Here is a 24,906-nt window from a genome sequence, read left to right on the forward strand (position 1 = left end):
ATTTGCCTTCACGAAGGGAGCACTCCCTCAAGAAAGGAGCTAACCAGAGCAAGACTGGTCCGAGAGGGAAATTCCTGATGATGCTGTTTGCACACCTGGATCAAGCCACCCTTGTCCATTTTTAGTTACTTTAGCCAACAAATTCCTTTTTATGCTTGAGCCAGTTTAAATTAGGTTCCTATTACTGGCAGACAAAGATGGTTTAACTAATACAGGAGGCTCAAACAACCTGTTGAGTGAATGAATGAATGAATGCATGCATGCATGAGCGGGTATGACCAAAAGTCTCTCCCCTCCTACTGCAGGAATGCTCCTTGTGGAGTCAAATCTCATAGTGTTATTTGGGTGGATTTCTTCAAGGAGTGATCCATTAAAACACAGAGTCTATTCATAATCTATAGGTGCCTCCCTGTATGAGGCAGAGAAAGCTTTAGAAGGAGAAGAAGCCAGGCATATTTCTGGCCTCAAGGAGACAGACATGCATGCTTTCTGTAATGTATTTGTTTGTCCTCTCTCCTCCCACCTGCTCCAGGAAGGCGGCAACATTGTCCTGTTCTTAGCTGTATTGAACATCTTTTCATGTGCTCCTTGGCCATTTGCAGATCTTCTTTGGAGAAATGTCTGTTTTGCTCTTTTGCTCATTTTTATATTGGGTTATCTTTTTATTGAATTATAAGTGTTCTTTATGTACTCTGGATCCAGGTCCCTGATCAGATAGATGATTTGCAAATATTTTATTCCATTCAGTGGGTCATCTTTTCACCTTCTTGATGGTATCATTTGCAGCACAAATATTTTAAATTTTAGCATATTAAAGAAACTGCTTTACTGAGGTATAATTTGTGTACCATAAATTTCACCCATTTGAAATGCTGCATTCAATGATTTTTTAATACGTGTACAGAGTTGTGCATCACCATAACCATCATCATAATCTAGTGTTAGAACATTTCCATCACCCCCCCAAAGAACTATTGTGGCCATTTGCAGTCCACTCCTGTTACACTGTCCACCCCAGCCGGCCCCTCTGGATGTGCCTGTTTGGGACACGTCGTATAGATGGAATCCTACAACACGGAGTCTTTCACTTCTGACTTCTTTCGCTTAGCGTAATGTATTTGAGGTTTATCTTGTTATAGCATGCGTCAGTAGTTTGTTTCTTTTTAATTGCTGGTTAGTATTCCGTTGTGTATCTGTTCACTAGTTGATGACATTTGAGTAATTTCTAGTTTGGTGCTATTATGAACAGAGCCGCTCTCATTCAGTGCCATTGTCTCAGTAGCTCGGGCTGCTATAAGGAAACACTATAGTCCGGGTGGCTTAAACAACAGTTATTGCTCACAGTTCTGGAGGCTGGAAGTCCAAGATCCAGGTGGTGGCCCATTCAGTTCCTCTTCCTGGCTGGTAGATAGCTGCCTTTTCTCTCCCTTCTCACCGGGCAAGGAGAGAGATTTGGTTTTCCTCTATTTATGGAGACACTAATCCCATCATGGAGGCCCCACCCTCATGACCTCATCTAAACCCAATTGCCTCCAGAAGGCGCCACCTCCAAATACCATCACATTGGGAGGTAGGGTTTCAACATGTGGATTCCGGGGGGACACAAGCATTCAGTCTGTACTAGTAATTACTGATATAATTGGATTTACATTTACCTTTTTGATATGTCTCATGTCTGTTTTGTTCCTGTTTCTCCTTTCCTGACTCCTTTTGTATTAAGTAGCTACCATTTTAATTTCTTTGTTGGTTTTTCGACTGTGTTTGTTATTTTCTTAGTGGTTGTTCTAGGGATGACAATAGGCCTCTTAACTCATCACAAGGTAAGAGGATATTTGACATTTTATGTGACAGTTTGTTAGCTTGAATTAGTCAATAATTTAATATTTAATAAATATTTCATATTTACATTCAATTTATATTAATGCAAATTATTAGTTATTAAATTAACTTCGTAACTATTTCATAGATAATTATTTCTTTAGCATTTAGGCATTTGGTATGTGGTCTCTGTCTGTACCCTGACCCCCGGGGTCTGACTGTGTTGGGGGCAGACGTGCCTTTCTCCTATTTGCATGGGTGTATTTTTTCACATAGCTATATTCATAGTACGAATTATATATTATGAATACTCCAAATATTTATCCTGGTTTTTATTTTATTTATATATTTATTTTTACCAGCTTTTTAAACTTAACATTTTGTTGTAGGCATTTTATTCGCCATAAGTCTCTGTGAACTTCTTTTATAAAAGCTGCGTTGGATTTCCTTGAGTGGGTGGGGCAAAGTTCAGTCAGCCATTTTCAGTTTTAAGCTTGTTTCCTAATGTTGCAGTGGGCATCTTTGTGCACGTCACGCTTTCCCCATTTTAGAATCTTCGGCAAAAATCCCCAGTGGTAAGATTACTCTGTTGAAGAGAAGAAATATTTTTGTAGTTCTCGGTGCCTATCAATATAGGATTGTCCTCAAGAATGGTGGGGTGTAATTGTGATCACACTCATGTGCCAGCTGGGTGTCAACAGAAATGTTTTGTTTTTTCTATTTGATGTTGCCTTTCTCTGGTGATTAGCTAGGCTGGACATTTTTCTGTAAATCTGTTTACTGGTTATAATTTGTTTTATGTAAGTGCCTTCTTCATGCCCCTGCCTATCTATCTATAAGGCTTTTTGTTGGTTTTTAAACTTTCAGTTTTTATGAGCTCTTTATGTAATATACCCTCCTCACACCTGTTTAGGAAGGAGGCAGAGTATAAATACATAAATACATAAAACCAGATAGTTTTATCTCCCTTATTTGCTGCCAATATTTCTCCCCACTTGTCCCTTTTCAGTCATTTTTTTAATGCAGAAAATTTATACTTTTCTGTAGTCAGACCCGCTAATCGCTCCTTTGTGATTTTTATCAGTGATTTCCAAGTTTAATAAGACATTCTCCCTCTAGAGATCTGATGAATGTTTAAGTCTCTTCTAGTTTTCCTAGGTTATTAAAAAGTATGGAACTCTTTAATCCCTATAAAATTTCTCTGTGAAGACTCCCTCTGGTCTGAGGAAGGGGATGATTTCAAAGTATAAATTTCTCAAATTCAGCAGTTTCCTTCCCTGGTTTCTTTGCCTGTGATGGTACCTAGGGCTGAGCCTGACCACGTCCTGCAGGCTGTCTGTCCATCTATCTGTCTGGACAGAGGGGATAACAGAATGAGAACTTGCCTCTTGAGCTACACCCACATCCGAGGGGCAGCACAGGGTAGTGGAAGAACATAACTTGGAACTGAGTTTGGCCCCTGTGTGTGGACTCTCAGCCTCGGATTCTCCCTCTGCGAAATGGGGCCAAGAGTGCCTGACAGACAGGGCTGTTGTGAGGATGATAGGAGATGAAATACAGAAAGTTGTAGAACACCACTTGGCCTCTCATGGATCTCTCAGGGCCCTGCCTTTGCACTGACTTGACTCCTGGGTCCCACCCTCATGACCAAAGGTGTCCCTGAGCCTCCCACCCCACAGAGTGCGGGCAGGCCTACCAGAGCAGTTAAGAGTATTTACTTTTTTAGGTGAGAAAATTGAGGGTTAGAAAGTTTAAATGGCGTGCTCGCTTTGGCAGCACACAGGCTACAATTGGAACCATACAGAGGAAGTTAGCATGGCATGGCCCCTGTGCGAGGAGGACATGCCAATTCGTGAAGTATTCCTTTTTTTTTTTTTTTTTTTAAAAAGGCAGTTTAAATGTCCGAGCAGCAGATGCTCTTGATTGTTCTGACACATGGCATCCTCCATTCCCACTTTGCCTCCTCGAGCCTTAGCTCCTCAGCATCCTCAATGGGAAATGGAGCTAATTGTCCTCATCGGTCTCCACTGCTGAGGGGTTATTGAATGATCAAATGAAAGGCTCTGAAAAAGGCCACGGAAAAATCCAGAGGCAAGGTAGCGTCCCCACGGGTGGCTCAGTCCACTCCTCCCTCAGCCTGGACACAGACGAGGCCTTGTGTTAGGTCTGCGAGGCTCCCTGCCTCCCCACCCTTGCTCCCCAGGAGAACCACGCAGAGACTCTGTGAAGGCCCCTTGTGCCCGCTGCTCACTGGGCAAGAGGCCCAGGGCTTGGCGGAAGCCCCAGGAGGCAGAGCCTGGAGGTGAGCCGCACTCAGACCCCGCTGTGTTCAGCTTGGAGCGGCTTGTGAAGTCTCAGAGAGCCAGGGTGAGGAGGAACATGGGGTCACCCAGGCCTCCCCCATTTCACGAATGTGGAAACTCAGGCTCAGAGGGGCAGCCAGTTAGTGGTCATGTCAGAACTTGGGCCGGGGGGGATCTTGGCTCCCAAGTCCAGTGCACTTTCCCCTTGGCCTCTGCTGCTGCAGTGGCCTCCTTGGGAAGGGCTCCTCTGGCCCTTCTGGAAAATTCTTTGCAATTTGATGGCATTTGAACAAAACTGCATGATGCTGGAGGATCAGAGCGCTTTGACAAGCATAGCAAAGCACTAAGAACAAGATGCATCCACAGTTAGGAGGGAGTTTCCTGGCAATAGAATTTTCCAGAAAGGGAAAGAAGCCTTTTGAGCCGGAGCTTGAATTTATTGAAGCAGCTGGAAGAATGTGGGGGCAGTGGCTGGAGGCAGGCAAAGGTAATGCGGGCATTTCACACCACCACCCCATCCTGGCATTTTGGCATTTAAAAATAAAGTTGTTTTCTCTTTTAGCACTTTTTTTTTTTTTTAAACAGAAGCCAGACTGCTCGCATTGAAGTTTGAGAGGCTAGCAATGGTCCTGAACCCTGGCTGCACATTAGAATCCCCTGGGTGCTTTCAAAATCCCAATGCCCAGATCAAACCCCAAAGCAAGCATGCGGGAGTCTCTTGGGGGAGGACCCAGGCCTCAGTAGTTCTTAAAGCTGCTCAGGTAATTCTAATGAGCCATCAATGTTGCTCAGAGGACCACCAGTCCCTGCATTACTTTGCCATCTGGTTTGTGAATCTAAATACATAAACACGTGGGGCAAATGTGTAATTCTGTTCACCACGCACACTTTTTTTTTTTTTTTAAGATTTTATTTATTTGAGTGTTCTGGTAAGCGCTGTGAATTGTGCAAGACTGTTGAATCTCAGATCTGTACCTCTGAAACAAATAATGCAATATATGTTAAGAAAGAAAAAAAGAAGAAGAATGTAGCAGCAGGGGAAGAATGAAGGGGGGGAAATCGGAGGGGGAGAAGAACCATGAGAGACAATGGACTCTGAAAAACAAACTGAGGGTTCTAGAGGGGAGGGGGGTGGGAGGATGGGTTAGCCTGGTGATGGGTATTGAGGAGGGCACGTTCTGCATGGAGCACTGGGTGTTATGCACAAACAATAAATCATGGAACACTATATCTAAAACTAATGATGTAATGTATGGGGATTAACATAACAATAAAAAAATAAAAAAAAAAGATTTTATTTATTTGACAGAGAGAGACAGCGAGAGAGGGGACACAAGCAGGAGGAGTGGGAGAGGGAGAAGCAGACTCCCCGCTGAGCAGGGAGCCCAATGCGGGACTCGATCGCAGGACACTTGGGATCATAACCTGAGCCGAAGGCAGACGTTTAACCGACTGAGCCACCCAGGCGCCCTCACCATGCACACTTTTTCGGGCCTTCTTAGGAACACCACCGGGAGAAATTTCACTCCTCTTCCCCCATCCCACCCAGCCCCCCAGTTCAATCTTACTGTTGGGGCCCTGCCCCAGGCCCACCTCCTCTAAGAGGTGGTCCCAAATCAGGATTATTCTTCTTCTACTGAGTTATACTGTGCCTCTGACTTGACTAGGAGCCCATGGCCAACATGTGAATCTTCCCTGTGGCTTTACCCGATGTGGGTTGTCATTTCTGTTTTCAGCCATGTGCATATTCTCTGCCCAACCAGATGGTAAACCCTCTGAGGGCAAGACCCCCATCCTTTCCATTCCCAGAGGCCTGGGGCTGCCCAGGAGCCTTCAATTAAGACTTGTTGTCCAGGAGCTGAATGAAGTCATTGGATCCACTTGGGTTATACTCCACACATTTAATTCTGACAATGACTCTGGGAAATTGGGACTGTATTATTATTACTTTCTATCTCCATTTTATGATGAAAATAAAGCTCAGCTCAAAAGTTTGTGTAAGGTCACACAGATCAAGGAAGTGGCAATACACTAGGCCTGTCGGGCTTCCTTCCGCACCACACAACTTTCTGCTAACAGTAGACGTGTCCCCAGAGCAGGCAGGACCTTGTTGGGGGCCAAGCCAGGAGGCCTCTTTCTCCTGGAGACCTCTCTCTGACTGGGCAGTCGGGGAGGCTGTCTGGGAAGAGCTGTTTGGTCTCCAGCTCCTCAGGTCTGAGGAGGTGGTGAAACAGGGTGGAAGTTTCTGCTGAGAGCTTAAGATGATAGGTATCAGTTCCCAGAGTCACTGGGAACAAATGGCCAATTTTATAAGGAAACAATTTTAAGCTTGTTTTACAAATCTTACAGCCCTTTTTTTGGGTGGAGGGTCAGTTTGTTGGAGAATCTGGAGAAAGGGTTTATTTATTGAAGGCCAGATTCCTCCTCTGTGAGGAAGAGGCGTGGAAGGTGCCCGCCTCTCACATCAAGCTCAAGTGGGGGCTTCGTCGGAGCTTCTCAGGGAGATGAGGATGGGATCCCGGCGCTATGCACTATGGGGTGATGGACTGGTGCTTGACTCCCACTTGAGAAACCCAAAGGGCTAGAGATGGTTGGCCCGCTGCCCAGTGGATGAACCAAAGGAGAGTTTGCCCTGCTGAGATCAGCCTGATGTTCCTGAATCTTCTGGGAGAAAGGACGCATGGATGTGTCCCACGGAACAGAGTAGAAAGGGTCTGTTGTGGGTTGAGTCCTGAGCCCAGGACCCAGAAGTGATGGCTGGTGCCCCTGAATCAGGGACAGAGCCACAGGGAAATGCAGCCCCAAGGTGGGCACAGGGGGCAAGGAATGGACTCTGGGGGCTTGCCCTGCCTCTGGGCCTCTGTCCTCTCGCCTAACTGTGGAGCCCGTCATCGAGGGTGGTTCTGCACCTGGGGAAGCCTTTCTTGATCCCATCAGCCCTCCTGGGGACTCTGTGCACAGCAGTCCCCTCTCTAGCACTGCATCGTCACTGCTTACGGACCATCCCTCTTCTGGGCGAGTGCGCGGGTCCTGTCTGCACAGCTCAGCGGGGTACGGTTTTCCGGGTTCACACAACACGGGGCTCAGCAAACTTTTTCTTCAAAGGCCACATAATGCTTTCAGCTTTGCCGAGCCACACGGCCCCTGCTGCAGCAATCCCACTCTGCCATCCTGGTGCGAAAGCAGCCACAGAGCCGACATGGACGAGTGGGTGTCCTTGTGTCCAGTAACCTCTATGTGCAGAAACAGACTGCTGGCCAGGGCGAAATCACACATGAGCAAAAGTGAAGCCTCATGGCCGTCCTATGGGAACACGTGTGTATCTTCAGAACGAGCGTTAAGGCAGAACAGTCTGAACGATGGGGCTGTAAGGAGGGGTGAGTGGACTGGGGCCTGTAGAGTCCTTACTGAGCCATTGATGGGCCCATGGTCAATAGATGGTAGCGATCGTGATGAGCTGTGGTAGAGGCTGTTGTTGGGATCGCAATGGATTCGGCATGTCACGTACTTAGAACAGGGCTTGAAAGTTAGTTTTGAGTAAGATTTGATGAAAATGGTAGCAGCCTAAGGCATACTTTTATTTTAATTTTTACTTTATTATTTTTTTAAGATTTCATTTATTTGTCAGAGAGCGAGCACAAGCAGGGGGAGCGGCAGACAAAGGGAGAAGCAGACCCCTCGCTGAGCAGGGAGCCCGACGCGGGGCTCGATCCCAGGACCCCGGGATCATGACCTGAGCCGAAGGCAGACGCTTAACGACTGAGCCACCCAGGCCCCCCTAAAACATACTTTAAAGAAATTGTGGTAAAATACACATAAAATAAAATTTACCATTTTAATCATTTTCAAGTGTACAATCCAGCAGCATTTAATACATCCACACTGTGTGCAGCCATCCGCATTGTCTAGTGCTGGAACATTTTCATCACCCCGGAAGGAAGCCGCTCGCACACTGAGCAGTCATTCCCCCATTCCTCTCTCCTCCAGGCTCTGGAAGACATACATTGTTTTTTTTCTTTTTTCCTTCACGTCTTCACAGCCCTGAGACCCAGCTGTGCTTACAGCCAAGGGTCTTAGGATCACTGCTTCTCAGGTGACAGTCCCACATCAGTGTCACCAGGTACATGAGCATAAACTCGGCTGTAGCTCTTTAGTAGGAGTTTTGTGCGTTCTTGGGTATTTTATTTGTGGAGTTTAACTGCCATCCAAAGTGCCTTCAAGGATGCTAGGATTCAACAGAGAGATGAAAAAGTTGTTGAGTAGGAAGAAAGATACGAAACAGAGCAGCAGGGCATAAATTTGATATTAATGAAGCAAATATTCATCAGAGGAATAACCACAGTCTGTGCTGCCTCCAAAGCAACACCCACGTGCTTTATGGGAGAGGAAAGGAAGCTACCAGTGGTTAAAGCTGGGCTATATTTTATTACTGAGATCTGTCTAGAAGATGGACTGTCACATAGGAAGCAAGGCAACTGGAGCCCGGAGAAATTGTGAAATCCCTTAGGGTAGATAATAAACAATTTCAAAGTAATGAGAGGTTGGTGTGACTGGTTCATGTGTCACATGGGACTGTTATTAAGACATCATGTCTCAGTTTCATGGCAGTATTATTTTTCTTGATGGTACATAAAAAACAGTGTATCTTACAATTGATGGCATCTTAAAATGATGATACAGTATTATTACCATCACGATGTACGGTTATTTCCATTTGCTTGTTTCCCCCACTAGACTGTCAGTGTTTGGAAGACAAGTTTATCTTGCTCACTGCTGAATCCTCAAGGCCTTGCCCAGTGTCTAGCGTGTAGCAGGAACCAACAAATGTTGTGGAATGAACAAAACTCATTTGGGAGCTGTAGCTAAAATTAATTAATTAGTATTAGCACCCAGCTTTAAGGTTGCTGTGAAAACTAAGTGAAAACCAGCTTAAAAAATCCTGACTTGTCCTGCGCTTGACGCAAAGTAAGTGCTCCATAAGCACTTACTTGACGGGGGTTTTGGTACCAGGCAGGACTGTGTTTGGCGAAAGTGGTACGACATCCCAAACAACAGTGGCCTGAACAGGATGGAAACTGATTACTGCCTCAGATAAGCCAAGTGTGGAAGTTAAGGGCCCAGGGATGGTGGCGCAGCAACAGGACCACCAGGTTCTCAAGTTACTTTGGTCATGATGTGGTGCCATCCTTACACGTGGTATCCGCCTTTAAGGTCTAAGATGGCTGCTCGAGCTCCAGACATCGTGTTCACATTCCAGCTGGCAGGAAGTAGGAAAGGAGGTCAGAAAAATGAATATGAATACTTCCCCAGTGTAATAAATGCCACTCTGCTTATACTCGGTCGGCTACAACTTGGCTACATCTAACCACACAGAGCCTGGGCAGCCAAGTACCCCACTGAAATCCAGGGGCTCCATTCCTGAGGAAGAAGGGGAGAATGAATGTTGAGGGACAAATAGCAGGCTCTGCCACAGCTGTGAAGCTCCGTGGTGTTGCTTCTGCATGCAACACGGTAAGTAGGCTTGTTCCCTCCTAGTGCTGGAAGGCTTTCCAGTAGCAGAAGGGCACGAGCCGGGCTGCGAACGACCGGCAGGATTTAAAGGAGCAGAAAGGAGGGGTAAGGGCAATCTAGCAGGAGAATGGCCACACAAGAGCTCAAAGGCAAGAAGGCACAAGGTGTCCCTGTGGGTTAGTAGGGTATCCTTGGCCAAGCAGGGGCCGTGTGTCAGGAGACAGCTAGCTGGTTCACAGCCCCAGAGTAGGGGGCCAGTGCTGTGCTGAGCGAAACAAGCCCCAGAGCCTTGGTGTCCTCTGTAAAACAGACACAGAGACCATCCTGTTGTGAGGATTCAATGAAATGCGGTAGGAGGAAGCCCTTTGTAAACTGTAAGCTCCTATACCCTTTAGATGTTCAAAATCAATAGTCATTGGGGCACCTGGGTGGCTCAGTCATTAAGCATCTGTCTTTGGCTCAGGTCATGATCCCAGGGTCCTGGGATCGAGCCCCGCATCAGGCTCCTTGCACAGCAGAGAGCCTCCTTCTCCCTCTGCCTGCCGCTCCTCCTGCTTGTGCTCTCTCTCTCTCTGACAAATAAATAAATAAATCTTAAAACCCAAACCAACAGCCACTGTCATGATGATATAGGTTCAGCCTTGGAAAGCAGGAGGAATTTGCAGCCACAGCCCCCTCCCCGGGCAGCTCCCCACTCGCAGTGCCCCTGTGCAGGCGTGAGACGTGAGTGGGGAGTGGAGGGCACGCAGGCAGCCGGGTGGACAGGAGCCTTTAGTGGGGCAGAGAGGGGCACATAGGGGCTCCTGGAATGTAAGACAGCGAGTGGGAGAATGCAGGGAGAGTTGGCCTGGACTGTCCTCGTGCCTGTTGCCCTACTCTCCCCCCTCAAAGAGCCCCGTGGATCAGTGTCCTGTGCTAGCCAGGGGTCCAGTCTGGGTCCCCTGGGCCCACGCAGGCTCCTGGGTTGGGGGCCAGCGCTCAGGCGGGCCAGCCGTGGGGGCAGGTAGCCTCCTTCCCATCCCTGTGGGAGCCCCTGTGGCAGAAGCCAGAGGCGACCAAAGCTGAAGGTGAGGGTGGAGAGTGCCGCGTAGGGCCGGCCTTGGTCCAGCTTGGGCCTGGAGGTCTGACCAGGCCGCTGCCTCTCCACAGAGGGACCACCCGGGTTGGAAGAGCGGCTTCGTCAGCTAGGGCTGCCATTACAGAATCCCCTAGACTGGGCGGCTTGAACAACAGACACTGATCCCTCAGAGCTCTGGAGGTGGGGAAGTCTAAGATCTAGATGCTGGCTGATTCGTTCTTGGTGAGAGCCTCCTCCTGGCTTGCAGGTGGCCACCTTCTTGCTGTGTCCTCACATGGCAAAGAGAGAGAGCTCTCGTCTCTCCCTCTTCTGACAAGAACACTGATCCTATTATGGGGGGCCCACCTTCATGACCTCACCTGAACCCAATAACTTCCCAAAGGCCCCACCTCCAAATCCTGTTGCATGGGGGGTTAGGGCTTCCGTGTAAGAAGGAATACAAACCTATGTGAAGGAACACAAACACTGGATCCATAATAAACCCCTAACCGCTGTCGGAAACCTGCCCTGGGCCCTGTGGGGTCCTGCTCTGCCCCCACGCTTGGCCGTGTCTCTGGGGCACGCATCCCGGCTGCCTTGTTTCTGTCTGGCCTGATGGAGGAGTCAGGTGGGAGCTCGGGAGCCGCTTCCTCCTGCTGACGTGCAGGGAGGGCACAGATGTCCTGGACGCAGGGGGGCCACAGCAGGGAGGTGGGCAGGCCTGCAGCCACATTCCGAGGCCACCAGGGTTTCATTACCCTGATGAAAACCAAACTCTGCCTTTTCTTTCTTTCCTTTTTTTTTTCCCCTTCATGAGATTTCTGCAAAGTAGGTTACAAAGCCCGTAGTGATGAGTGCAGAGGGCAGGACTGGAGGGGAAGGAGAGTTGGAGAACCGCCAGGGAGAAGCACCAACCAGGTCCGAGACAGAGGCGAGAGAGGAGGAGGGCACGATGCGAAGACACGGAGATGGGGACCTGCAAAGAAAGACACAGGACGAGAGGGAGCCAGAGCGAGAGAGAAGTCAGAGGACGAAGTGGCCAAGGTCCTGAGAGATGCATGGGAGATGGGGTGTGTTAGAAGATACAGAGGAGCCGAGTGACAGGGGGGCTGATCGGATGGGTCCAGTGCGGCCAGGCCTGTAGGCTGGGGGTGGGAATGGTGACCTCCAGGGGCCCCTGTTAGTCCCAGGGCCCACTGGACAGCAGCAGGCTGTGGAGGTGCTAGGAGGGAGAGGAAATCAAACTCCAGCGCTGAAGGGGGAGGTGAAGAGAGAAAGAACATCACACATTCAGGTCATTAGCTGCGAGTTGTCTTCCCTTCCGGAGAGTGTGGTCTTCCAGAACCAGATGGTTGTGAATCATGCCCATCCCCAAAGCACGGCCAGACCTTTCCCTGACAGCAAATCCCAGAAAGCTAGGGCCCTGTCTGACCCCGGCAGGAAGTGAGGAGGCAGCTTTCCTAGAAAAGAATTCCATGGACCTCTCCCAGCACCCATGGGGGAGCTCCAGACCCTAGGAGTTTGGTTCAAGACCCAAGACCAGGCTCGGCCCGAGTGGCCAGCAGAGCAGGGGACAGACAGCCTGTGTGTGTGTGTGTGTGTGTGTGTGTGTGTGTGTGTGTGTGTGTGTGCTGGGTACGAAGAGCTGGCTGTCAGGGATCTCAGAGACCAGGGCAGGAAAACCCACCTAGGGACAGGGTGTGGCAGGAGGGGAGGCAACAGAGCACGCTCAGGCCTGGGGGGCAGCAGAAGGGCAGGACCTGCCTCATTCCCTCTGCCCAGGGCTCCCCACAGTGTCCAGACAAAGGCCCTTGGCAGGGGCTCTGAGTTGTCATGAGGAACAATGTAGAAGCAATTGGCAGCACGTCCCCCAGAAAGAATCCCTTAGGAAGGGTGAAGACAGCAGGGTCGTTCTTCAAAAACAGGGCGCTGAGAGAGACTCGAGCTGCAAAAGGCATTCAAGACTGGCTGGTCCCCCGCCTCAGGACACGGAAGGGGGCAGGAGCTTGCCCAAGGCCGCCCAGCCAGACCATCGTGTTTGCATGTCTGTTTGTTATTAAAGTATAGTTGACGTGCAAGGTTATATTAGCTTCGGGTGTCCAACATCGTGACTACTCACGGTCACCATGCAATATTACATTACTGTTGACTACATTCCCTATGTTGTACTTTTCATCCCATGACTTATTTATTTTATAACTGGAAGTTTGTCTTTTTTTTAAAGCAGGCTGCATGCCCAACGTGGGGCTTGAACTCAGGACTCTGAGATCAAGAGTCGCATGCTCTACCAACTGAGCCGGCCAGGCACCCCTGGAAGTTTGTACTTCTTAATCCCCTTCACCTCCTTCACCTATTCCCTACCCCCATCCTCTTGGGCAACCACCAGTTTGTTCTCTGTATTTATGAGTCTGTTTCTGGTTCTTTCGTTTGTTTTGTTTTTTGGATTCCACATATAAGTGAGATCATATGGTATCTGTCTTTCTCTCTCCGACTTACTTCACTGAGCATAATACCCTCTAGGTCCATCCATATTGTCATGAATGGCAAAATTTCATTTTTTTAATGGCTAGCATTTGATCGTATACATATACCATGTTATTATTATTATTTTTTTTTTTTTGAGAGATTGAGACAGAGAAGGTGGAGAGGGGCAGAGGGAGACAGAGAGAGAGAATCTTAAGCAGACTCCACGCCCAGCATGAACCCCAACTCGGGGCTCCATCTCACAACCCTGAGATCATGACCTGAGCCGAAACCAAGAGTCAGGTGCTTAATCAACTGAGCTACCCAGGCGCCCCTATACCACATTTTCTTTAGCCATCTTTTGATGTTCTGTTCACAACCCTTCCAGTGTCCTACGTCTAACTTGCCTGCATCATTCAGGTCTTATCTCAGTGAGGCTAACAACAGCCCTGCTTTGTAGGTAGGATTATTCCCATTTTACCAGTAGGGAAACTGAGGTCCTGTGGGTGAGTTGCCACAAGGCCTGTCCCAGGCTAGAACTGAGAGGGGCCTGGGCCCCCAGCTCAGGGCTGTCCTCCTCTGCTGTGACAAGGCAGCTCATCTTCCGCAAGGTGGGGAGGATGGCCTGCGCCACACTGACCATTAGGCCACCCTCCCCACCTTCCCACCCAAGCAAGCGCATCCTGTTTTGGCAGAGAAGGTGGTCCCCTGAGTGGAGCGCTCATTCTGTGGCCCTGACTAGACTGGTCCATCCCAGTCTAAGGGATTGGTTTGTTTGGTGAAGCCTTCTGTTCCTGGGGCTACTCTTTTAAATCTATGCCCCCTTCCTGGTCCTCAGTTCCTCAGTGTGGGTGTGTGTGTCAGCCACTGTGCTGGGTCGGAGGCTTTGGGGCAGCGACAGCACCATGACACATGGTTTGATGTGGGATGGGAATATTTTAAATCTGAGTTATCCTTCGGAGCCGGGACCATGTGGTTTCCAGAAGTCCGAGGGCACCGCTTCCCTGAAGAGGGGGAAGGGAAGTGAGGAGAAAGTGTCCAAAGGGCAGGGGGGCTGTGGGGGGAACCGGACTGACCTCGCACAACTCCAACCTGCCAAGTGTGGGCCTGGGAAGGAGGCTGTCTGCGGACAAGCGTGGGTCGGTCCCTCTAGACCGGGGAAGCAGCCCCACCCCCACCCCCTTGGGACCCCTGCTCCCAGCACATTTCCTGCATAATCAGCAGCATGTTTCTGTGTTTCCCAGTCTCCCTGGTGCCGCTCCTTCCACCCCACCAGAGTGAGCCAGTGTGCCAAATGCTTCCCCTCTGTCACATTTTCCTGGCCCCCCATGCCCTAGGCAGGGGAGGCCAGGGACACAGGGCAGACAGCAGGGCTCTAAACTCATCAACCAATGTGCCTGTCTGGGTTTGGTGCAGCGGATGCGGGTCGCCTCCTGCCCGCGACCAGCTGGGTCAGGCCGGGGCCAGGGAGTCACACCCGCCCCCGCTTGAGGGGGAGAGGGCCCCCCAGCGGAGTGGCCTGGCAGGGGGCAGCGAGCCGCCAGAGGAGGAGAGAGGCAGCATGGATGGCTGCCCTCTCCTGTGACGCAGCCTCTTTAGTTTGCTCGGAAGAGACGGATGGAGATGCCCTCAGTCCTGAGGTGTGGGAAGGCGGGAGGGACTCTGCTTCCAACAGCTCCAGGACTGGGTTGGAGAGCCACCTTCCCGGGAAGCCTCGGTGAGACTCAGCAGCCTTTAGGACCCTCTTCCCCAAAGCTATGTGATTGGCCCACTAGCCACCATCCTGTATCGAGTCCCGGGATTGGGTCCCCGGATTGGGGGACTCTCTGGGCGAGCCATCAGAGCAGAGGCCAGCCTCCCTCCCACCAGCCTGGGCTGCGGGCCCAATCCCTGGTCCAGTCTGTGCAGCAGGTTGAGGAAAGGGCTTGGCTGAACTTCGTGTGGAAGGAACTATTTGTGGCCATTATCCTCCAGGGGGCTCTGGGAGAGGCAGGTACCTAGAGCTGCCTGGAGGGACCCCCCCAGTCATTAGTTCCTTCATGTACTCCTGAGAGTGCCTACTCGGTGCCAGGCTGGGGATATAGGATCCCCACCCACATGGCGCTTTTATTTTTTAAAGATTTTTATTTATTTGAGAGAGCATGAGCAGGGAGGAAGGGCAGAGGCAGAAGCAGGCTCCCTGCTGAGCAGGGAGCGGGATGCGGGGGATCCCAGGACCCTGGGATCATGACCTGAGCCGAAGGTAGACGCTTAATGACCGAGCCACCCAGGCGCCCCCACATGGCGCTTTTGGAGGCAAGTGGGGAAGCACAGAAGTAAGCCATGATCACAGTCCAATGTGACGCATACACTGATAGGGGAGGTTAGGGTGCCTGGGACCCTCACTCAGATTTGGGGGTCAAGGAAGTTCTTCATGGAACATGGACACCTAAGCTGATGCCTGAAGATATTAAAGTGAGTGGCGGGGGTGGGAGGTGGGGATAGGGATGAGCTTTCCAGGTTGAGGGGACAGTGGGGGCAAAGGTGAGAGGAATGATAGTATTTTTCAGAAGCGACTCCCAGAGCAGGGGGTGGAGGAGGAGGGGGATGTAGAGATAAGCAGAGGCCACTCACAAAGGACCTTGCTTGTCTTAAGTTTTTATACCTTTCTTGAATCTTCAGCCAGAATTTTTCTCAGCCTCCAACTCCAGCAGGAAACCCAGTGGGAAATAAGGACTTCCTGCCCTCCCAGAGAAGAAAACCCCAGTAATTTCTGCCTAGCCCCAGAATGGCAAGAGTTGACTCATGCTTAGGGTAGCATAGATGATGGGAGTTTTCGCTTTTAAAAACAGTGCTTATTGCTTTTCTATTTATAAAGGTAATGCGTGCTCGATGTAGAAAAGTATAAAGAAAGATCACATATAATCCCTTCATAGGAGATCATCAACATTTTGCATTTTTCCTTCCAGTCTATTTTTTTTAAACATGTAGTTTTTTTGGTTACATAGTTGAGGTAAAACTAAATATGAATTTCCTTATCTGCTTCATACCCTTGATAAGACAGAAGTATGTTCCCTTGTTAAAAAACGCTTCATTTGTAAGAGCTGCATCAGGTGGTGTCTCTCCCGTTTCTCAGCGGACCCCAGGCCTCAGCATCTTTGAGAAAAGTGGTGCCCGAGCCAGCCGATCATCACTAGCGCCTGGGGTCCCTGGGGACCAGCCAGGCTTCGCGCATCAGAATCCAGGGCGTGAGGCTGGAGAATCTGTGCGTTTAGCAAGCCCTCCAGGTGCCCTGCGGCCACTCCGGCGCAGCGCGTAAACCCGCTGTGCTACAGGGCTCCTAGGAACTCACCGAGTTGAGAGGTTTCATTTTAAATCAGACACATTTATGTCTACCTTGTGGAATTGTCAGGAAAAAAACATACTGCTCTTGGAGCTCGGGCTCTGGCAGATGGTACGTGTCAAAAGTACGGTAGCGGCTGTTACGCTGTTCCCCAGTAGACGGACACTCTGTGTCTACACCCGCCGGAGGTGTGCGGCCACAGGTGACCTGGGAAGGCCTGCGGGTGGCGGAGGTGGGGAGGATTCTAAACACCTGGTGCGGGGCTGTCAGGACGCCGCCTCCCATCCAGGCCAGGAGGGGGTGAGGCTACGGGAAGGAAACGAGGGCAGCTGTCCTTTATGGGGTGTCCGCTCCACGGGCACTGCGGCTGTCGCCTGTGCAAACAGTCACTGGTCGCTGATGAGAGAAGCCCAGAGCTGGAGAATAAACATGCATTTTTATGGCAATTTGATGTTGCTACAATATCCAAGTGTGCGATCATCTGTTCTAGTAATTCCTTTGTGCTGTATATTACAAAAGCATTGGTCTGTGGCAGATTGAATGTTTACAAAATTGGTCTGGTCTCGAGACCGATATATGGTATCCTCTTTATTCCTCAAACAGCCTCCACAGGGTCTTGAATTAGGGGGTCCTTTCTCCTCCCTGTGTCCCCTGCAGTGAGCCAAACGCATCCCAGCGTTTGCCAGCTGAGCTTCAGCTGTTCCCCATCTCCTGTCCCACCCCAGCCACGAGGCGGGGCCAAGACTCCTGAAGAAGACCTCACAGAGAGTCTGGGGGTTCCCCAGTGTCTGCAGGAGATGGGGGCATTCCCTTAGGGTGGGCTGACACAGGGGGTTGCCATGTTCCCGGGGCGTCACAGGAAGGAAATTGCCCAGATAAGCATCTGCCCTTCATTTGCCATTGTGGGAGCTTTCCCTCCAATCCACCCCAGTCCCGCTGCTGTAGCCACTGTCCTGAGCTTGCCTTCAGCTAATTGCCAAGCCCCCGCTGCATGCTGAGATGGGGACTTTGCTCTGGGGATACCAAATGAAGATATTTTTGGTAAGCACTTACTCTGATGAACTCATTTAATTTTCACAACAACCACATGGGAGAGGTCCTATTTTTACCTTCATTACACAGGAGAATATCAAGTAGGTTAAGGGACAGGCTTAAAATCACGCAGCTAATAAGCGGCAGGTTTGGGGGTTGCTTCAAGGCTGCCCTCGTCTTGGCCCTGGGCTCTTCAGTTTGATGCCGTGGACCTGCCCTGGGGAGGGGGGCTTGCCGTCTAGTGGGGTCTGTGAGACCCCTGAAGAATCCTAGCAGAGTCAGACAGTCCTGACTTATGGCCAAGGGAGGGAGGGATGGTGGGGTGGAGGCCATGGGGGAACTTTGGCGAGGGAAACAGCCATTCTTAAGGCCCTGCTCCTCAACTCCCTCGTGCTCCCCTGGGAGCACACTCATATCCTGTGTCCTTGCCCCCTCCCTCCCCAGACATGATCTCACTCCTTCTCACCACTGGAGGCCCCAGAAAAGAGACTATTGTTTCCTCCCACACACGAGAACTTGGAGACCCACAAGGCCCCTCTCCCCTTTAGGGCAGCCCCAGTTCCCTGCAGTGCAGGGATGGGCGGCTCTCGGTACCCCCATGCTCCTCAGCCCCTCCCCAATTTCTCCCATAAGCTCTTTGCCTTCAAGCCATATCTTTTGTACTTTCTTGCCTTTGAGAAGGATATGCAGGAGGAATCCCAGGGGAAGAGCCCTGCCGGGAGTCTTTCTGCCTTCCCTGGTAACCTCCGCTCTGTGGAGAGGCGAGGGGCAGTGCGGGGCAGAGTGGGACCACGGCAGCTGACGTCAGGAGGTCCAAGCTAGTGTCTGGCTGCCTTAATCTCCCAGCGGCCAGTCACTTCAACTCTCAGCATCGTCACCCTAGAAAATCAGGGTGCTTGGGAGGATTAAATGGGAAATCGCTGTGGGAGCTTGCTGCCAGCTCTTTGGCTTCCGCTCCAGCTCTCGGCTTACTCGCATCTTGCCCACCCTTCAAAGCTCACCTCAAGCCCCCCACCTCCAGGAAGACCTCCCTAAGTACGCCAGTCTGGCCCAAGTCTTTGGCCTGAAGGGGTCATCATCCATACTTGGTGATCTACTGTGTGTTCCTGCAGCTCTAGAAAGACACGTGAACGGCAGGACCACGTGTTGGAATCCGCCATACTGCCCGCCCCCCCCCCCCGCCCCAACTCCGGCACAGAGCCAGACCCAGCGCAAGCTCGAGCTTGCTCTACTGCAGAACTTCTGTGTCTTAGGACTTCTCATCTTCCGACTGTTTTTACCGGGGTGGCCAGATTTGAGGTTCTCTTAACCCCGTGTGGGCAGTGGGGGGCGGTTCTGGGGAGAGATTTTTGTTATCCTCCCTATCCTGGTAAGGGCAGTGAGGCCAAAAAAGCCCAAGAGCCAGCCGAGGTCACAGGATTGGGTGGTTGATTGCAGAGTCAGGGTTCAAACCCGAGTTGTGATGCTTCCCTAGGTGCCACAGTTGCTCAGGGCCTGAATCAAGCCAAACCAGGCACCAGAAGCGTGTGCATTTGCGGCTCATATGACCTCTGGAGTGGGCTTTTGCTTTTTCTTTGCTTCCCCCCGCTCCCTCCTTCTGGCATTCCTCCCAGAAGTCGACCCTCAGCCCCCCGAGAGCCAGCCCAGGCCGGGGCAAGGCCTAGAGCGGGAGGAGCCCTAGACCGGGCCCCCTGACACTGCACGCGGATCTTCGCTCTCGCAGCACCAACAATCTGGGTTCTGAAGAGCCCCGGAGGCCAGGAGAGGGTTTTAAATAGCCAGTGACAAGCCCATTTGTGAGGCCTGGTTTAAATTAGTTGTCAGTGTCTGATTGAATCAGGTTTAATTGTTGGTTGGTGCTGAAGTGATGAACGAGGTGTGGCTTTAAATAGGAACGTGTGGTTCAGCCTCGCCCTGGGCAGGAACTGTGAGCGCAGATCTGCTCCCTCTTCAGCTCAGTGCACTGAGCTGGGCTGGCCTGGGCTGCTTCCCCTGTTCGCCAGGGGTTTATTATTCCAGCAGAGAAACCCAAAAAGAGCCTGACGGGGGCTCTGGGAGACAAAGTCTTGATGATTCGATCAAACAACCCATCAGTCACTTTTCTCACGGCCCTTTGACTGGGCCTGCTTATTTCCATCTGTGCCTTGCAGCTGTCCCCAGACCTGTCTTCCCAGAGCCGCAGAGGGAGAGGGGGGCTCTGTGCCTGGGAGCCGGGAGCCTGCATTCAGGCCTCCCTCTGCCCTTCTGAGCTCTCGGAGCCTGCTTCCTCATCTGTAACCTAAGATGAAGCTTGCCCCAGCCACCTCCTGCTAGGAGTTGTTGTGGGATCAAGGGGCTCCTGTGGAGAAGGAGCCCTGAAAACTGTCATCTGTGCTGGTGCTGCTGGGGAATCCGAGCCCCTGCCCCCCGTCTGGCCCTGGGCTGCCAAGCTTGGGGGCGGGGTCAGATGCGGATATGTAGGTGGGGAGAGGGAACCTCAGTTTGCCCCTGTGGCCCAAGGGCTCTTCCCACCCATGGGGCACCACCGACTCAGTGCCTTGGTGACTTTCTCATGGTTGCTGGGCCTTTCCAGTTCTTTGGACCAATGTAGGAGTCCCCATGCACCCCACCCCCTTGCCTGGCGCCGGCCTGGCATCCTCACCTGGCTGGACCTTTCACCCTAAGCCTCCCCTAATTTCCACCTGGAGCCGAGTGTAGCAGTTACAAGAGAGGGCAAGAGAAGCCTCACAGGGCCAGGGTCCTGGAGGCCGGGACCCTTGGGAGGGCCCCCCTACCAGACCCACAGACAACGCCAGTCTGAGGGCAAGAATAGGGATGATCGAGGGTCATCGGGGCCATCTTCCCATCTCTGAAGAACAGGTATGGCCCAGGGTGGAGATCTGGATTTCCTCCCTTTGCCTGGAGTCAGACTGAGGATTTCTGGGGCCTGTGGGAGAAAGTGACAGGGAAGCAGTTTCTAACTCAACCCGGGAAAGCCTAGAGACGAGGCTTTCACAGGGAACACCAGCGGAGCTCAGACAACGCCTGGACGAAACTTCTATTGAGAGTGCTGCGGAAGGGACGCCTCCCGGGCTGGGACAGGCCCAGCGGCGCCAGAGCGGCAAGGTCACAACCTGCTTCCACAGCTTGGCCCAACTGCCTCATGGCCCCCCTGAGCCTCAGGCCCTGGGTTAGTGAAACAGGGAAGTGAGGCCTTCCTTAGAGAGGGTGGTGTGAGGATTTGGAAGTAGAAGCCCCTTGCTTGGCCCCGGGCTGGCTGGCAGGTACCACGGCACCTGGCCTTGGACTGACGTCCTTTTCTGGAGGCGGACTCTGGAGGGGGCAGGGGGAAAGCTCGGACCTCGTTTCCTTCCGGAGCCACACGTGACAGCTGTAACTGGGCCGGGGATGTGCTGGGAGGCCAGCAGGCACTCACAGGGCCTGGGCCACATTCCCTAGGTCCTCTTCCCACAGAGGCGCCCAGGGGGGTGGACTCGGGCCCTCTTCGCGGTGCCAAAATAAACTTGCCATGTTTCCAGCAACACAAGAGGCCTCAGCAAAGCAGCTTTTGCCAAACCCTATAAGGACGCCAGGGAAGGGAGGGGAGCCTGGAATGAGAGATGCCCCCTCCCCCACCCACCTCCCTAGCTTTCTCTTGACTTCCAGAAAACTCCATGCAGGCAAGCCCTAAAGCAAATACCGGTGGGCACTGTGGGAATCTGGGCTTTTAGGGGAAAAAGAAGGGACTGGAACTCCCATTTGTTGAATGTTTGCCATGTGCTACTTGCTTTGCTTATAAAGATAGTCATGTTCATGGGCTGGGGGTACAGACAGACCTGGGTTCAAATTCTGACGCTGTCGTTTTGCTAACTGTGTGGTTCAGGCAAGGAAACAGCTTCTCTGGGCTTGTCTCTTCCTAGGTAAAATGGAGCTCATGACGTTACACTTCAGAGCGTCGTGCTGAAGATTCACTTTTAGTTACACCACGCACGGCACATAAAATGCTCTCAATATGTTAGTTGTCATTACTATTAGGTAGTTGCTATTAGTAATTATAATAGCATTATTATTATTAATAGTATTATTTTCAAACTTCATGACAATGCCGAGAGGTAAGTGCTGTATGTAACTATTCCCAGTGTGGAAACGGAGGCTTAAGAGGGATCGAGGCCCTGTTTCAGGGCCTGACGGATAATGAGTGGCGAGCTCAGGAGTCAAGCTCGGGTCCGCCCGGTTCCAAGGCCCACATTTGTCACGGCTGCATCGGAGATGGGGGCTGACTGGGTTTCCTGATACAGGTTACTCGGAGGCTTGGACGCTGGAAAGGAGCGAGACCAAAGCCTGCCGGGCATCACTGTCATGGCCCAACTGCTCCCTGGACCTCATAGGCTCGGCCACCATTCAGCCGGGCCTGGCTGACCACCAAAGCCCAGGGTTGCCGTTGCCGGGCTGCGGGGCTCCTCTGTCCTCGGAGCGTCCATCCAAAGCGAGTGTCCGCACGGTTGGAGCCCAGGCTGCGCAGCCTGCTTCCCGTTCCTGCAGGACAGCTTGTTGGCGCTGAGCCAAAGCAGCCTGGGATTTTAATTTTGGCTCTGTTGCTCACTAGCTGGGTGACGCTGGGCTTGTTCCTTGCTCCCTCTGAGCTTCGGTTTTCTCATCTGCAATGCTAGCGCAACGGTACCAGGCTCTGGGTCCCTATGAGAATTACACGAGCCAATGAACATGACAGGAAGTGTCTGGAAGGTGTTTAACCCCCCGCCCCCCAACCTCCTGCCTTTCCCTGTGTCTTGAGACAGGTGCTCCCTGGGACTGTAGGGCCCCAGGCCAGGACCTATTTTTCCTCCTTAGATATGGACTCTCTGCATGTCTTCCTTAATGAAAAACGAATAACTCATGTGTTCATTTCATTAAATGCTGCCCCCACAAAAGTGTGGGCTTGTGCAATTCTCCAAAGACTGTCAACTGGAAGATATCTCAGAATTCCTCATAAATCAAAAGGTTTCATTTTGCTGCCAAGACAGTCAATTTTCTCTGCCTTGAGTCAGGCCGAGGGGCGGTGCTGGGCTGGGATCCGAGTCAAGAGACCTGCCTGCTGGTCTGGACTCTGCCGATGATCAATGCAGGATGGGAGCAAATTGCTTCTTGTCTCTGAGGCCTCAGTCTCCTCCTCTGAAAAATGGGTGGTGTGTGTGTTGGAGCAGCCTGCTAGAGGGTCTTCTATCTCCTCCTCCAGTTCTAAAATGCTGGGAACTTGATCTTTTCCTTCTCCCTCTGCTTCCCTCTACCCTCCCGGACTCCATCTCTCCAGCGCCCTTCCTGCCCTCCTCCCCTCGCCCTGTCCTGTCTACCTCTCCTGTCAATCAGACCCGATCAGCCCAGAGCAGGCACTGGAGGAAAAACGTCTGTGCATTCCTGGCAGACGACAATCTTCTAATGCCCTTATTGCAAAAGCAGCCCTTCTTTGGGGTGAAAAGAAGGGCAGCCAAAATCTGCGTTCGTTTCTATTATGGGGTCCAGAAAGGGGGGGCGTTCACTCTTGGAGCTAAGGGTGGATACATTTAGAAGTAAGAGATGGCCCCTGCTCTGGTTTCGGGAAGGGGTCCTGGGCCAGCCCCAGGGGGCTTTGTGATTGCCTGGTGGAGCAGGTTCCAGGCCACCCAGAGGGGTCCGTGGCCTGCAGGGGAGTGGGGCGGAGAGTACACAGGGCAAAGGGCCCCGAGGGAATTCAGCCTCCTAAGAACTGTAGTCTGAGCTGGTCTCTTGGGGAGGAGAGAGGAGAATAGCTAACGTGTTTGGGTTTCTTCGCCACTGGATCCATCTGACTGACAGAGGGAGATAGAAACAGAGGACTAGAAAGATTGCCCAGTGAAGGGGTTGGGAGGGAGAGGAAGAGCCAGAGAGAGGGGGAGGGGACAACAGAGAAGCAAAGAAGGGAAAGAGGAAGAGAGAAAAGAGAGAAGGGAAGGGGGGAGGAAAGCAGGCAAGAAGGAAGGAAAAAGGAAGGAAAGAGAATGAGAAAGGAAAATGTTCCCCAAACCGTGTCATCTGAGTGCTCACCCTCTAAGACTGAGGGTGCGGGGCAGGCATGTGGAGGAACCAGCCCCTTTCCGGGGCAACTTTCCCACCATCCCCCTCCTGGGGCCCCACTGTGCCCATCCCTTCATGGCCTCACCAGCAAAGGCCAGTTCTGAGCTTCCTCATTGCACCTCTCTGGGAGTCCTATTTACCCCAAACACAAAGTGAGTAATTGCCCCCGAGCCCTGCAAGGAAGTAGAAGGCCCTGTGTGGCTGGCAAGTCCTAGCAGCATAATTAGATGGGCACATAAATGAGGATTCAAAATACAGCACGCACTGTCCCACTCACTAAATCACTAAATACACTTCCGTCTGTTTTTACCATACTAGCACATTTACACGTATAAACCCACTCTATTCCCCATGTTTGGCTTTAAAAATCTCTCCACTCGTTCTGAAAATAAAATCCCCTCAAAGACCTGCAAGTATTAAGAGCTCTATCTGTCCATCTACCTATCCATCCGTCCATTCATCTAGAGTCTGCCCTTTCAAGGACTTTTAACTGGGTATCTACAGTGTGCTGGGCACTCTGCTCTTATGGGGTCAACCATAAAAACTCAGGCCTTGCCCTCAAAGGGCACACTTCCTGTTGGGTAAACACACATAAATAATTTATTAGAATATATCATTATTAATGGAATAATAAGAATGTTGGCAATTGTTAGCTAGGAAAAACAAAACAAGACAAATCAGCTGTGCCAGGCGACTGTTACAGGTCATCTGTAATGTGGGCCCCCGGCTTCCGGCAGGAGGTGTCCTGCTCTCTGGCCCCCACCCGGAGAGAGATGACTTGTTTGGCTAGAGCGCACTGATTCAGAACTGGCCTCTACTTTTCAAAAGAAAATATTCTTTTTTAAATGCATAAAACTTATTAAGAGTTTAAAGAGTACCTGTAAAGCAAATATCTACGTAACCACCCATGAGATCAAGAAATAGACTAGAACATCTCCAGTACCTGTGAAGTGCTCCCCCACTCCACACCTCTCCCGATCAAATCTCCCTCCCTTTTCCACAGAGGTGACATGATCCTGACTTTTCTGGTCATCGTTACCTTCTTTCCTTTATGGTTTTACCCTCTGTGTATGCACCCTGAAAATATTAGGGTTAAATGTAGGAGACAAAGTGGTTGGGTGATAGCAATTTCATACAGTTTAAGCTAGTTGTATAGTTGATCTTTAGGCTTGGGAAGTAAGTACTTACTGTATGCATTCTTTTTTTTTTAATTGAGATATAATTGACTTTGTGTAGCCCGCCGTGCTGCCCTCTTCTAGGATGCAATCATAATAAATCCTTTCATTTCATTTGCCTCTCCAAGTGCAATGTCCGTGCATGTTGGAGTGATCAGT

The 24,906-nt window shown here is 51.1% G+C and overlaps 1 protein-coding gene and 1 pseudogene across 3 annotated transcripts in view; one reads left to right on the top strand and one right to left on the bottom strand.

Moving 5' to 3' along the window:
* Positions 1–3,578: 3,578 nt before the first annotated feature.
* On the top strand, positions 3,579–3,690 carry LOC118554293 (U6 spliceosomal RNA; annotated as a pseudogene).
* A 4,252-nt stretch (positions 3,691–7,942) lies between these two features.
* Positions 7,943–24,906, bottom strand: part of SOCS5 (suppressor of cytokine signaling 5) — a 114,247-nt gene continuing 97,283 nt past the window's right edge. For all 3 annotated transcript variants that reach the window (XR_013441833.1, XR_013441835.1, XR_004926404.2), the window contains one exon: positions 7,943–8,346. The gene's annotated coding sequence lies outside the window, so the exon portion shown is untranslated. The remainder of the gene's footprint in view (positions 8,347–24,906) is intronic.

This window comes from Halichoerus grypus, chromosome 10, assembly GCF_964656455.1.
Source record: "Halichoerus grypus chromosome 10, mHalGry1.hap1.1, whole genome shotgun sequence".
Taxonomy (NCBI): domain Eukaryota; kingdom Metazoa; phylum Chordata; class Mammalia; order Carnivora; family Phocidae; genus Halichoerus; species Halichoerus grypus.